Source organism: Macaca mulatta, chromosome 14, assembly GCF_049350105.2.
Source record: "Macaca mulatta isolate MMU2019108-1 chromosome 14, T2T-MMU8v2.0, whole genome shotgun sequence".
NCBI classification, from domain to species: domain Eukaryota; kingdom Metazoa; phylum Chordata; class Mammalia; order Primates; family Cercopithecidae; genus Macaca; species Macaca mulatta.
The window spans coordinates 78,847,206-78,860,882 of record NC_133419.1 but is presented as its reverse complement, the minus strand read 5'-3'; the positions used below and the strand labels follow the sequence as shown (position 1 = coordinate 78,860,882).

Genomic DNA, 13,677 nt, shown 5'->3' with positions numbered 1-13,677 from the left:
CGCCTGTAATCTCAGCACTTTGGGAGGCCAAGACAGGCAGATCACCTGAGGTCAGGAGTTCGAGACCAGCCTGACTGACACGGTGAAACCCCGTCTCTACTAAAAATAGAAAAATTAGCCAGGTGTGGCAGGCTCCTGTAATCCCAGCTCCTTGGGAGGTTGAGGCAGGAGAATCGCTGGAACCTGGGCGGAGGTTTCAGTGAGCCGAGATCGTGCCATTGCACTCCAGCCAGGGCAGCAGAGCGAGACTCCATCTCAAAAAAAAAAAAAAAAGGGCAGAAAGGAACCTTAATCACTGTATTGAAGTGATTTAGTAGGACTTTCGTAAGAAAGCATCATTTTAGGTCATGGTCAGCATCCCTCCCTGAACTTGGACATTCTGCTGTTGCCAGGATCCCTACATTGGCCTGTGATCAACTAAGGCTCCAGTTAGCTATTGTGCAGTTTGGACCCGGCATTACCGTAAATGGAGTCCAGTGAATTTCTAGCCATTATCAGCACACTGGATAGTTTCCAGGCGACCTTTATAAAGAAGCCACTGGGGGCCGGGCGCGGTGGCTCACGCCTGTAATCCCAGCACTTTGGGAGGCCGAGGCGGGCGGATCACAAGGTCAGGAGATCGAGACCACGGTGAAACCCCGTCTCTACTAAAAATACAAAAAATTAGCCGGGCGCGGTTGTGGGCGCCTGTAGTCCCAGCTACTCGGGAGGCTGAGGCAGGAGAATGGCGTGAACCCGGGAGGCGGAGCTTGCAGTGAGCCGAGATCGCGCCACTGCACTCCAGCCTGGGCAACAGAGCGAGACTCCGTCTCAAAAAAAAAAAAAAAAAAAGAAGCCACTGGGAGTTTAGGTGGTTTTTAAACTGTCATTCAGGCAACTGGTCATTGAATTAACATAACTCATGACTTCAGAAATTTTCTGCTATACCTTTACTGTTCATAATTGTTACTAATAACATGACTATTATTTGGGCATTGCTTTACAGTTCATAAACATGTTTCATGTATCTTCTTAGTTATCAAGACAATACATTGTGGACCTTGTTCCTTTGTATCTTACTGGGCATGAAATTTATTTGGTTTGTTATAAAAATGCAAAGTTCCTTTTGGGAGGCTGAGGCGGGCGGATCAGGAGATCAAGACCATCCTGGCTAACACGGTGAAACCCCGTTTCTACAAAAAATACAAAAAAAAAATTAGCCAGGCGTGGTGGTGGGCGCCTGGAGTCCCAGCTACTCAGGAGGCTGAGGCAGGAGAATGACATGAACCCAGGAGGCGGAGCTTGGGGTGAGCCGAGATCGCACCACTGCACTCCAGCCTGGGTGACAGAGCAAGACTCTATCTCAAAAACAAACAAAAAAAGTTCCTAATACTGAGAGAAAGACTACAAATAAAATTCACTGCCCTCAGCTTCTAGAGAAACCAAAAAACAAAACCTTCTAATAACCAAAGAATCTTGCGTCTTAAGCCCCAGAGTTTACTGAATTTGTCGCAAAATACACACCTTGACCTTGTTCCATCCAGGGAGAAGGAACAGGAGAATGAAGGAAGATGATACTTGATCTCAAATACATTCGAGTAAAGAGAAACACTGAAAAGGGATAAAGGATCCTAGACCCAGCAATGTACTTAAGCTTATTGTGCCTCAAATTTTTAATCAGTTTATACTCACATTTGCCACCTTCCTTTCAGGATCATCCTAGAATTGTGGATAGAAAGATAGATGAAAGAAACTTTGATAGGAATTATTAATATCTTCCTCGAAGGCACAGACCTTTGATTTTTCAAGGTAATAATCTGAAAATAGAAACTTGATGGGCTCGTGTAACAAAGGTTTTTTTTCTGCAACTAGTGCCCACGTACACAGGTGCAACTGTATGTTGCCGAACCTGAGCCATCTACAACTGTGATTCTTTGACTCATAACTTTCTCTACACACTAGCTCAACAAGAATTGCTGGTTTGCCATTTTCCTAGGAACCTAGTTTTGAAAATCTCTCCTTAAAGAAGATAATCCTTCCCCTGTCTATGATATATGAACTATTCCCCTCTGTATTTCTCCTGATTCCTAGTAATTTACCTACTGTAGCTTCACTGAGTAGGAACTCAATAGAGATATTTTATTTGGTTTTTTGTTTTTTTAATTTTTTTTGAGACAGGGTCTCAGTCTCTTGCCCAGGCTAGAGTGCAATGGCGTGATCACAGCTCACCGCAGCCTCAGCCTCCCAGGCTCAAGTGATCCTCCTGCCTCAGCCTCCCATGTAGCTGGGACCACAGGCACAAGCCACCACACCCAGCTAATTTTTGTACTTTTTGTAGAGACAGGGTTTTGCCATGTTGCCCAGACTGGTCTTGAACTGGGCTCAAGCAATCCTCCCACTTTGGCCTCTGAAAGGGCAGGGATTACAGGCATGAGCCACTATGCCTAGCCTTATTTTTTGGAGACAGGGTCTTGCTTTGTCCCTCAGGCTTAAGTGCAGTGATGGCTCAATGCACCCTCGACCTCCTGGGCTCAAGCAGTCCTCAGCCTCCCAGGTAGCTGGGATCACAGGTATGCACCACCGCACCTGCTAACTTTTTATAGAGACAGGGTCTCACTTTGTTGCCCAGGCTGGTCTTAAACTCATGGGCTCAAGTAGTCCGCTTGCCTTGGCCTCCCAAAGTGCTGGGATTACAGGTTTGAGCCACTACACCCAGCCAAAAAGTTTTTCTCTCCTCAGAGAGCTCTGCTTGTTAGAAACTTCTACCTGAGAATAAGGAAACCTGTCTCTCTGTATCATGCAAATGGAATAAAATAGAAACACAACTCTTGTTTTCCAGTACAGAAACTCTAGCTGCTCGGGTGGACTGTCTATCCTTCCCTGAAGTGCTGCACCCCTCTGTGTTGTTCATCAGGCCATGTGTCCTTATAATGGGCCTTTCTATTGGTAGATAAAAACTTCCCTCCCCTGTTCACGCAGCTGCTACCCAAGTATCCTGTGTGTGACACCAATCTTAATAGTAGAAGAACTTTCAAGTCTCCACTGCCTCCTTCCTATCTGCCTTACAGCCTGTGGTAGTTGCTGAAGAACTTTAATTACAGTGTCAGTGTTCAGGGACAGTCCCAACTCTCTTCATGTGAGGATTGCAGAAATGGGCTTGGATCATATACAGACAGCGTCATGAGGCATTACTGAAGAACAGTAAGTTCTGTCACAGAAGATGTCAACTAATATAGGCATTTTCTTTGCCATACCCCAAGAGCAGGAGCTGATTCCTGTACAGGTAGGATATAGCTGGCCAGTAATCTCTTTAAATGTAATTTCTGTCTGCCACATTTTAAATTACAGGTTTTTGCATCAGGAAACTGTTGGGTCAGATTATTTGGTGCCTTGGAAAGGGCATTAGATGCATAGTGAAAAGACCTTGGTTTAATCTGACATTCCACCCGCTAGCTGTAGAAGCTTGAGCAAGTTAATTAATCTCTGAGTCTGTATACCCATCTGCAAAATGAGGATAATGCTTATCTTATAGAGTGTTGTGAAAGCGATGAAGATTGTGTGAAAGGGTTTCATAAACTGACAAGCACTGCACAAATGTAAGGTCTCCTAAGGAAAACCTCTTCAAAATTCAAAATCTATATGAACAAAGATACTTACTCATGTTAGGTGGAATGTTTTACAGCTATTAAAAATCAAAAGAAAATGTATTGAAAAAATACAATTTAACATGGTGAATTTGCAATTACAACAGTGTAAAAGCTGTGTACATAGACTAGAATATGGAAAAAAATGAATTACAGGGCAGTGGAATTGAGTGACTTTTTCTTTAAAGCCTCTTAGGTATATTAGGTGTACTCAGTTTAGTTCAATAAACTTTTATTGAGCTCTCACTCTCCCAAGCCCCGTGCTAGATTCTATGGGTGCTGAGACAAATAGGACATACTCCCTCATCTCAGGGGCTCCCATTCTGTACAGTCTTGTCAAAGTTTACTGTGTAAATGAATCACTGGGGAGCATATTAAAAATTCACATTATCCTACTCCCACCAGAAACTACCACACCTCTCAACTTTTATCTCTTTTCCTCACTCCATTTCTCCCCAGCACTTCTCCTATGTTTGCTTCTTTCTATGCAAGTGTTAATCTCCCACTCTGGTTCTTTCTATGCCTAGTACTGTATCAACATCCAGGTGCTTCCCCTTCCTTTCTCCACCCCATCCCCCAGCCAGATATGTCAATTGTATTGAAAACAACAACTTACATCTAGTTTACTAAGTACAAACTTGTGCTGGTTAATGTTTCTCAAAAAGTAGGAGTGGGCTGTTTGTTGATCAACAATCTTTTTTTTTAATCCGATATGGAAATTTTGGTGTCAAGTTTCACTATCACTTAGTTCCTGATTGATTTTCTTCTGATGGGTTAGTAGCCCTCGACAGAAAAGTTTAAAAGTCCTCTGCTCAGGTATCTGTCTTGCTGATAGAGCTGGGGTTACCCTGCACCCTGACTCAACATTGCTTGTCTCCACATGCCTGTAAATGGACTTGGGTGGCTTTCTCAGGCTATACACCTGTCACTTCTTAGTCACCCAGAATCAAAACATTAACAGCTCTGATCACATTGTCTGAACCTATGAGGCTTTATTTCAAGAGTGGTGACACTCCAAAATGCAGCTAGAATTTCCGCATTTTCACGTGTTAGTGTTGAAATTATTTTTCAGGAAACCAAGGGTTGGACAATGGCTTCCAGACTTTCTCCTTTCGTTATGCTCCTTCAGCACTTTATGCAAATACTGGTTGTCTTATGCTGCCATTCGTCTCTGCCAGAATGTGAGCTCCACGACAGCAGGGATAAGAATGCATTCATTTTTGTATCTGCAGTGCCTTGGAGAGTGTCTGACACATACTGGGCACTCATTGAAAAACTGCCAAATGAATCATAAAGGTGACCAAAAACAGGGCGGGGGGGTATTTATGTGTCTGAAATAGCTTATGAATTTTTAAACTATCCCTTTCAGTACAAATCTGCCTGGAGCTGTTTCCTGAACACAGGACCAAAAGGCAGGAATCAAAAGTAATAATGAGTTTAGTTATCTGTCTGTTACTGAAGGTGACTTCTAGGGCATCCTCCTGGCATTGCTTCTGGAATACAGTGACTTAGACTTCTGAAGAACATCTCTATGCTGTTCATCATATCGCCAGCACCTAGCCCTGTGCCTGTGCATAGCAAATGCTCAGTAAGTATTGTTGAATGAATGTATTAAATTGAGAAGAAATTCAGAAACTAGTCCCAAACGAACTTAGTTGCTCAGATTTTCAGTTAGTGGTTTTCCCCACCTTGCTCTCTTAATCTAGACAATTTTACTGCCTCCAAATTGAAGGTAGCTATTATTTGTCATCTAATTTAACAAATGTTAACGTCTGTTCTGTGCCTATCTATGGGGTACCCAAAATTAAACCTAATCTCATACAGTTTCAGTCCCCATACAGTTGGTTCATAATTCTCAGTGCTCCCACGGTCCTTTGAACATACCTCTTACAACATTGCCCAAATACTACTGGAGATATCTGCCTATTTCTCTCCCCAGAAAGACCCTGAAATTCTGAAGAACCTAGTCTTATCTTGGTATTCCTATGCTGAACTTGAAGCAGTAGGTTCTCAAGAAAATCCCTACTGATATTTGACTAACATATACACAAATAACCATTCCCTAGTAACATGTATTTGAATAGAAATATATTTTGTATTTGAATAGAAAGAAACATATGCTTTTCTAAGTATATTCCTAATTTAAAGGGATACTAAGAAACAAGATTGGTTTTTGTGTCTATTAAACATCTTCCAAGGTGTCTACTTAGTTATTAAACCTGTCCTTTTTCTGACAATTCCCCTACCCCTGTCCTGGCCAGTGGGTCCCTAGCAGACATCCTGGGGGCCAGAGCTTCCTTTGCTGATTGGTCTAGGAGTGGACACCTGTTCGCAAATAGACCAGTTTCATTTTCTCTTGAGAAATTGGGGTTGAGGACACTAGAGAGTCTGGACTGGTTGCTTGAGCCAGGAACATATAAACTTAGGAGCCGGTGGGTAACCATGTACCCAGAGAGACAGAGAAAGCAGTCTTCAAAGAGAAAGAAATGAAGGCACAATGTTCAGAGATGAGGGAGACATACAAAATGGATGCCTGGTTTTTGCCATGTTTATTCCCTGGCTGCTACTCTTTCTGAGGCCAGATTATTCAACTTTTCCATGGGTTCCATGGGAGATAACTCACTTTCTTATCATCTCTATTTGATCTTGAGTGAGTTTGAAATGGGTATCTGCTTTGACAACTAAAAGAAGTCAAATTAATATACTGTGTGACTTACAGAAGGAATTCTCATTACTTTTGAAGTCTCATTACCTTATAATCACATCTACATATCCCAGAATATATGTCAATCAGGAATTACTTAGATGGGGAATTCCTGATAAAGTAAGATGCAGTAGGAGGGTAAGTGGCTTCTTTGCTTTTCAAATTTCTTAATAGTCTAAGTCACAAAAACAGAAAGCAAATAAATGGAGGCTTATTTACAGAGGGGATTGGACATGTCAGACCTTTTTTGGAACTACACAGTTGGATTTAAAAGATTTTGAAGAACCAACACATTTGGCAGTTTCCCAAACCATCTATTTTTGAAGATTCTGCTTTCCAGAACTGTATTAAGAATGGCCCTTGTCATGGGCTTTAGCTGTGTTTCCGACTAGCCAAAACTAAAAACTGAAAGAGACTAAATAAGTATGTGTGCATGTAGAGCAGCCCAGGCCCTGCAAGTGGACTGACCATAAACAATGATGGTCAAATCTATGAAAATAAGATAAAGATCTCGCTCTTCAGAAATAGTGCTAGATGTGTTCAGTGCTTTGTATACCACACTCTTTCAGCCCTGGTATGCCATACCGTGAATTTAGTGTTCACTTAAAATAATCATTTTGAAAACATGCGTGGAAAATACAGAGGAACTGTGAACTGCTAAAATCATTATCTGGTTCAGGAAAGTTTCAGAGGAAAATCTTGGGGCTTTTTCCTAGAATGTTATGAAAATACTAAGTTATACTGATTGCTGCCAACATATTTTCTAACTGTTCTAGGAAAAGAAAAAACAACAGTTTCCAGCTCTTACTCTTGGTTGACACTGGACCTTGGAGATGCTTGCAGGTAATTGGACTGCATCTACTTTCCTTTTTTGGTTTCCAGCTCTTACTCTTGGTTGACACTGGACCTTGGAGATGCTTGCAGGTAATTTGACTGCATCTACTTTCCTTTTTTGGTTAATTGTGTTAAATGTGCCTCATAACTTCTATTCCCAGTGAGGCTGTCATTTAGAAGGGGTGGGTGGGGGCTGAGGGGAAGCTGTTTTAATTCTGGCTTTTGTTTCAGTCACTAAATGTAATGCCACATGATTGTTGACCCAACAATAATCCAGTTAAAAAACAGTCTTCAGAGTTACTACATCATCAGAATTAACCCTGATTACATCAAATTATGTTGAAACAGACCACAGCTGTTTGCCCTGTTGAAGCAACTGCTTGAGAGCTCCTCCGGAAGATACATCTGGGTGTCACTAAGATACATTTTGGGTTTAATTTTGTTTCTCAACACAAATGTAGGAGGGAAACAAACCCTGTTCTGCTGGGGTGCTTGGTGGGAGCTGAAAATCTTGTGATTCTCCCGCAGTCAAAAGTCATCTCAATTACCAAAGAGAAGGGAACCTGAGATCTTTTGTTTCAGTTTTCTATAGGAAGGATGTAAGAGGGAGGAAATTCAAATCTGTTGAGTATTGCTCTTGCCAGCAAAAAGAAGTGGAACTGACTAGTGAGAAGGTGGTGGGATTTTCTTTGGTGGCTGTATGCAGTGGTGTCAACCCAGGAGAGTAGACTGTTCAATTGTGAAGAATTTTGCAAGACGGTTCTTAAAATATAATATCGTTAAAATTAAGTTGTAATAAAAAAATGGGAAATAAGCATTGGAAAAGATGTGGACAGATTGGAACCCACATACATTGCTGATGGGAATGTAAAATGGTGTAGCCACTGTGGAAAAAATTCAGCAGTTCCTTAAAAAGTTAAACAGTGTCACCATATGACTCAGCATTTTCACTCCTAGATAGATACCTAGATTGAAAACATATGTCCACATAAAAACTTGTACAGGAATGATCGCAACAGCATTATTCATAATAGCCAAAAAGCGGAAACAACGATAATGTTCATCAGTTGATGAATGGATAAAATGCGGCGTATAAAGAACTGTTAAGTGCTTCAACATGGATGAACCTTGAAAACATTATACAAAGCCAAAGAAGTTAGACACACGAGGTCACATATTGTATGAATATGGTTATTTGAAATGTCTAGAATTGGCAAATCCGTAGAGATGAAAAGTAGGTTAGCGGTTGCCAGAGGATGGGATTAGAGGAATGGGGAGTTAATGCTAACGGATATGGTGTTTCTTTTGGGGTAATGAAAATGTTCTGGAATTAGATAGCTGTGATGGTTGTCAAAGTTGATGAATATATTAGAAACCATGAATTATAAACTTTAACATGGTGATTTTTGTGATATGTGAATATCTTAATTAAAAAATTAAGTTATATAAACTTACAATTAAATAAGTTATATTTAAAAGAAAGGTAGTAACTACCCCAAACCCATCACTTGGCTAATTACTTTACATTTTACTATCATGTTCTTGGTATTATTTATGTCTATTGTGTCTTTATGTTGGAAATACTAAATAATGGTGTATTACTGTGTATCTCTTAACTCTGTATGCGAGGACATTCACTTGATAGCTTAAAACTGGCCATGGCTGGCAGAGTATTTATGCCACAACAGTTGGTATATACTGTAAATCAAGGCACCCACCAACACCACCAGGGAGCCAATTTAAAAATATTTGCCAGCACATCACTGGCTGTATTGTCGGACAGTCATCTTGAGTAATTCTGGTGGAATTACATAGTTAGATGAGATGAAATCCTGAGGCCTCTAGGTCTCCAACAAAACAAAGACTAGCAAGCCTGCACAGTTACTATGCAATTCATCAGGTGCAGAAGGAAATGACATTTCTGGTCATCTGTTGAATAAAGTCACTTTGAATTCAGGGGACATGGTTTTCTCCAGTTTCACTAGTGTTGCATCTGGTACAAGGGGTTGAGTGCTAAGCCCCTGCAGGATTGTCACAGTGAAGCCAGATAACAGAGTAACCACAAAGAGATTTAATTCTGTAATCCCACAAAGGAGGACGTCTAAAGAGTGTACAACAGTGTCAGAGTTTGGAAACCAAGGGTTGACAAAGTTGGCTCTCTGGAATCTGGGGGTAGCAGTTAAAAGGTTAAAGGAGTCATTGTTTTTTGAAACTATCCAAGAGTTACAGCCATCTTTTTTTTTTTTTTTTTTTTTTTTTTTTTTTTTTTTAAGAATTCGGGGAATCTTATTTTCTTACATGTTTCTGGAATTTTTCATTTTTAAAAAAATGTATTTTTAAGTTCCAGGGTACATGTGCAGGATGTGCAGGTTTGTTATATACGTAAATGTGTGCTATAGTGGTGTGCTGTACCTATCAACCCATGATCGAGGTATGAAGCTCAGCAAGCATTAGCTATTTTTCCTAATGCTCTCCCTCCCTCTCCCAACCCCCCCCCCCAACCACCCCACACAGGTCCCAGTGTGTGTTTCTGTCCCTGTGTCCTTGTGTTCTCATTGTTCAGCTCCCACTTACAAGTGAGAACATGCAGTGTTTGGTTTTCTGTTCCTGTGTTAGTTTGATGAGGATAATGCCTTCCAGCTCCATCCATGTCCCTGCAAAGGACATGATCTCGTTCCTTTTTATGGCAAGTTACAACCATTTTTAAAAGTGGAACTGCACAGGATTACCTCAACCTACTATGTTCTTCCAGCTAGGCCGTCCCTGTGGGTTTAAACACAATGTAAAGAAAGTGGATGTTAAGTGTTCTTACCACAAAAATGATAACTATATTAGGTAATACATTTGTTAGTTAGCTAGATTTAACTATCACACCGAGTATTTTATGTATTTGTATTTATATTTCAAAACATCATGTTGTACACAATAAATACATACGATGTTACCTGACAATTTTTATTAAAAAAAACTACTCCAGCTGCTTACAGGTACCTTCACAAATACTATTCTCTGGATCAGAGAGCTCTAGATATTCCAATGGTCTACAGCCCCCACCTGTCATCCTTTAAGGGTTGTTTCCTTCGTTCTCACAATGAACATTTAATGAGTATCTATTCTATGCTGGTACCATGCTGGGAAGCTCTGGGAATACAAAAATGAGGAAGGGCCAGATGTGGTAGCTCATGCCTGTAATCCCAGCACTTTGGGACACCAAGGCAGGAAGATCACTTGAGCCCAGGAGTTCGAGACCACCCTGGGCAACATAGCAAGACATTTTCTCTAAAATAATAATAATAAAAAATAAGTGAGAAAAACACATTCATGTCTTCAAGGAACTCACAGTTCCTTGACAAGGAAATACTTGCAGTACAGTGTGATAATCCAGTTTATATAGGTGCAGTGTGGATATCAAGAAAAGAGTGAACAACTTTGCTGGGGAATGGGTACAGTCAGTTTTAGGGAAAGAGGTCTTGATGTATGTTCAAGATCGAATTCAAGGTAGGAGTTCTCTCTGCAGAGCAAATAAAAGGAGCCAGCACGCAGAGTGTGGTTTGGAAGACTACAGCACTTTCTCAAGGATCTTGACAGTCTTTGTTCTTAGTAGATTATGACGACTGATTTACCAGTGTCAGCAGCAAAGTCCTGGGAGCCGAACTGCCACAGAGCCATTACCACTGATTCTGGTTATTTTCAAAGGAGAAATTGGGAAAATGGGATTGCTTAAACTTTTCTCTAAGAAAGTTTTTTTTTTCTTTTCTTTTCTTTTTTTTTTTTTTTGAGATGGAGTCTCACTCTTGTCACCCAGGCTGGGGTGCAATGGTGCAATCTCAGCTCATTGCAACCTCCATCTCCCAGGTTCCAGCAATTCTGCCTCAGCCTTCCAAGCAGCTGGGATTACAGGTGTGTGCCACCACACTCCGCTAATTTTTGTATTTTTAATAGAGCTGGGGTTTCACTATGTTGGCCAGGGTGGTCTCAAACTCCTGACCTCAAGTGATTCACTGGCCTCAGTGTCCCAAAGTGTTGGGATTGCAGGCGTGAGCCACTACACCTGGCCAAAAGTTTATTTTCAAAATGTCTCCCACTGGGTATAGTGTCAAGTAACTCTCAGACTATTAGCCACAGACAGGGAGGAAACCCAATTAGGTCTTTAACCCCACCCCAATCCCACTTCTAGATCTCATCCTCAACCAGATGCCCAGAGTTGACTTGAGTAAGTTAGAGTAATTTGACACAGGGAACCATGTGGGCCTCAAGTAACTAGGGGTTAAAGAAGCACACACCTTAATATGCCTGAGAGATGAGTGTCCTGAAAGACACCAGCTGAGGTGGCTCAGCTGGTCACACTGACCTTGGTAAGCAGCACTCAGTTCTGAAATTAACCTGTCAACTAAATTGAAGGGGAGAAAAAGCAGAAGGGCTAGCACACAAACATCCATCCCCACCCCCAGTCCAATCACTGACGTCAGGCCTGGCGTGGGTGGTATTAATCACACCAGCTTGGTGTGCAGTTGAGGACAGCTCTCCTTCCAGCCCTTCAACCCGTTTCTGGGAGCATTCCACCAGCCACGCACCTGCCACTGGCCACAAACCCTCAACTCCCAGACACGCACAGATGCAGTGATGGACGTTGCTGACAACACTCAAAGCCACAGTGCACCCTTTAGAACCCCAGGCTTTGTGGGGAGTGAGAGTAGCTAGGAGCGGGGACCAAAGTGGTACCCATGCTCTCCCAGTGTGCATTTCTCTAATCTCTGCAGTGCTCCCTCCTCATAAGATAGTCATTTCCTGAGAATTTAATGAGAATATAAGATTAATGACCCAAAGCACTCTTGGAGCCGGCCATTAACTCCCCCAGGAAATACCAGTGGTCTTTAAACAAAATTGCCTAAATTATGGGCTAGTGATGCATGTCCGCTCAGGGCTTGGGGGTGGGGGGATTGTCACCCCAACTGGTTCCGATAGATGGCGCCTATCTTCATGTAAATCATTCAAATGATTTGTTTTCCATTTTTTTCCCAGCAAAAACCAGGGAGCATTTAAGCAGACACACACAGCAGGGAGTGGAGAGGACTTAGTAAAGGCCCACACAGGAACCTTCTGTCCAAGGGCTGTTTCCAGGCCTGGCACGCCTCTCAGGCTCAAAAGACTGAGCCACTCCAGGGTGCAGCCAGGGACTTCAGCAGCAGTCTTGCTTCCTATGCAGTCCAAGATAGGCACTGGCAGCAAGAGGAACGCAGGATGGGAGTCCAGCTGAAGAGCACAGAGAAAAAGCCCCTTTCGGCCGGGCGCGGTGGCTCACGCCTGTAATCCCAGAACTTTCGGAGGCTGAGGCGGGCGGATCACGAAGTCAGGAGATCGAGACCATCCTGGCTAACATGGTGAAACCCCATCTCTACTAAAAAAAAAAAAAAAAAAATACAAAACATTAGCTGGGCGTGGTGGCGGGCGCCTATAGTCCTAGGGAGGTTGAGGCAGGAGAATGGCTTGAACCCGAGAAGCAGAGCTGGCAGTGAGCCAAGATCACGCCACTGCACTCTAGCCCGCCTTTAACCTTTGGGGAAAGATGTTCAGAGAACCCTTCCCAAAGCTGATACGTGGTGACTATTGTATTCACATTTCAAGGTCCCTCCTGCCATTGGCCAAACAAGAAACATCAAACTTTTCCATTTCTACATGAAATTGTAAATAACACCATCTTTTCCTAAACAAACAAAATAAGACCTTAAAGAATTTCTGGCAGAATATTACCTAACCCCAACTAACTCTTGCTAAACAGCCTTCCAGTCTGTGTATTGAATCATATAACTATCAAAGGATATGTAAAAGACTACTCTTCTGGGGGAAGATAGGGCATACGTCTGCCTGACTTGCATCACAAACCTCAGCTGCAGCCAAACCATGCAGATTTCTTCGACTCTGCAATCCCTGGGACTTGGCACCATGACTCAGATGTGAATGAAGTCAGGATGGGTTTATTTTGGTGGGGAGTCACCGCCTCCTGATTGATTTGGCAGACGTTAAGTATTGTATGTCTTACAGGGATTTAAGGTACTTAAAGCCAGAAGTTAAAATGGCCATCATTCTGGTGGTGGCCCTTCATATGTGACTTAAGGATCCCCAAATTGGAAGGTTAAGGGAGCTGTGGTCCCAGCCTAACAGTTCTGGCTTTACTTCCCATCCAGCAGCACAGTGGATATTGAAGAAAGTCAGTGAAATGTTAGATCCAGGAGACTGACTGCTAAAACTCCTAGGGTATCTAGAAGAGCTAAGTACGTGATAGCGGATTCGCTTTTCCAAACTGAGGAGGGTGAACTTCCCCCAACCCAATCAAGATCTGTTGGACCAAATGATGTCCAACTGCTTGAAACATCTCAGCTGCACAGAGACAGAAATGAACAAAACAGCTTTAGTCTAAGGTTGTGTGGGGCAGTGCAAGATGCTGCTTCTCCAATTCATCTGTCCACACAGCACGGTTCCCCATTGAATAAACAGGATACTATCCACTTATCAGAG

At 42.3% G+C, this 13,677-nt stretch overlaps 1 long non-coding RNA gene across 1 annotated transcript; it reads left to right on the top strand.

Moving 5' to 3' along the window:
- The first annotated feature begins 2,976 nt into the window (after nt 1–2,976).
- LOC106993404 (uncharacterized) lies at nt 2,977–12,874 on the top strand. Its single transcript, XR_013404220.1, has 4 exons — nt 2,977–3,262; nt 5,085–5,211; nt 7,104–7,170; nt 12,184–12,874. It is a non-coding gene; the product is annotated as an uncharacterized LOC106993404 (long non-coding RNA).
- Nucleotides 12,875–13,677: the final 803 nt, after the last annotated feature.